Below are 1,909 nucleotides of genomic sequence, written 5' to 3'. Positions count from 1 at the left end.
TTACTACAGTTAGGAAATGGATTTTCTGCTGTTAGTTTTTGCTTATTGCAGCCACAAAATTGTATAATTGCATTTGATCTTCACAATGCGTATTTACCCAGTCCGGTTTCTTCATCACAGGTTCTAGCGTTGGCAAATCGCCACAACCATTAACCATTTCATTTATACCGTTGCTTATCGCTTCCGGTATTTACCAAAGTGATGTTGGAATAATAGCTCATCTCACATAAGAACTATGTATCAACAAAGTTCCTCTATCTTGCGCTACTAAGGTATACTGCGGTAGCAGATTAAGTTCGAAAACAATCACATCTAAGTCTGTCTAAACGATGTCAATTCCTAGGTAAGATTATAAATACGGTAAATCAAAGACTTTTACCTACTACACCAGCAAGAGCAAAAGTACACGCAGACTAGCGGTACATTGGTGTATTCAATTATTAAGAATAAAGATGTGTTTTCAATTTAGTTCGCCACCCTTCACTCGCGTTTCCCACAGAGGGACAGGGGTGCGTATACTCTGGACGACAGTCACAGAGAGTCAGGATTTGTAGTTGAAATCAACGCAAAGGTTCTAAAACACGACAGATTGCTGTCGATAAAGGTACTAGAACTCTGTGCATTTTACAATGCAATAGATAAATGTCCTACAACTCTGTGCATTTTACAATGCAATAAATGATTCGCTTTCAGTCTGACCAGGGATAGACTCTGGTTTCTCTTCAGAACAAATAAATCTTTCGCTTTTTACTAAATATTTCTGTGGAGAGGAACAACCGTGAGTTTCATGTAATTTTGTTTTTTCATGCCTGGCTCACGCTGCCCTTAAGCAGTCAAACAAAGCAAAGGCAGTTGCATACTCAACAACCAGTGAGAACCAATAAGCCGCATGGCAAGGCGGTAGGTAACTCAAATCTTCAATGGCTCAGAACGCCATTATGTGAAAATGTCAAGAGATCAATCCGTGAGTGGACATCTGTTAGACAGGCGATCTCACCCGTCAGGGTTTGGATCTTAAAAACTGGACATTAAATCCAGAGGTGTTTCATATGTGAGTCCACAGAAGGGGGTTACCCTCAAGTATACATGAGGGCATCTCGCCACAATTACAAAAGCTCAGTATGTGTACATCACATTCATGGGGTCATGCAGCATCGTGTATCTGGCTCCACCATTTTCCGCTTCTTTCTTCGTTGCCAAAACGGATCAGTAGACAGTTCGTCACAGTCATACTGGTGGTATCTCATGGGTTTCAGAGAAGTTTGCTTCTCGAATTTTCAAGGAATACTTGCACACGATCTTGGCCCGCTCATAATACGTCCAACCTGTTACATCAGGGAACGTTCTTTTACCCATAGTTACCTATGTACCTATTATCTATGTACCGCAGCTGCGGTTGACGGGGTGAGGGTTCAGACCGCCCTCTTAAAAAATAGAGCATTACAGTATCGGTTATACCAACCATGTTACGAAATACTAAGCCGCTTAAGGCAGCTCATGACTAAAAAAATTTCGTGTGCTTACATAGGGTGTAAACCTCGGAAGTTTCCAACATCATACTTCAAGTACCCGTATTCTGTTAAACGGGATGGGATGGCAAACTGCGTTCATCTGCACTAAGAGGGCAGGTATCTGTGTGGTAAACTTATTTTCAAAGCGTTTGCCTCTATTTGCGTCTGTCAACATCTTTCTACAAGGTGTCACCAAAGTTCAGACTCTATTTATCCCACCTACAGCGCCAGGCGATTTGAGGTTGGGTTCAGATTTTCTTACAGTTTCATATTTTGGAACCCTTTCAACAAATGGGGATTAAGTTTCTCACTTTGGAAAACATTTTTCTTCTAGCCTTGGCTTCGGCAATGGTGCTTCGACAAGGGGTTTGTTTTCATATTTGGGTGCCTTGTATTCC

At 41.5% G+C, this 1,909-nt stretch overlaps 1 non-coding gene across 1 annotated transcript; it reads left to right on the top strand.

Annotated features, from left to right (window-relative positions):
• Window positions 1–706: 706 nt before the first annotated feature.
• LOC134899903 (U5 spliceosomal RNA) lies at window positions 707–822 on the top strand. The gene has a single exon (XR_010173447.1). It is a non-coding gene; the product is annotated as a U5 spliceosomal RNA (small nuclear RNA).
• The last annotated feature ends 1,087 nt before the right edge of the window (window positions 823–1,909 follow it).

The sequence above is a fragment of the Pseudophryne corroboree genome, chromosome 3 (assembly GCF_028390025.1).
Source record: "Pseudophryne corroboree isolate aPseCor3 chromosome 3, aPseCor3.hap2, whole genome shotgun sequence".
Classification (NCBI taxonomy): Eukaryota; Metazoa; Chordata; class Amphibia; order Anura; family Myobatrachidae; genus Pseudophryne; species Pseudophryne corroboree.
Note: the sequence above shows the minus strand (reverse complement) of the source record. Positions and strands in the feature narration are given on the sequence as shown.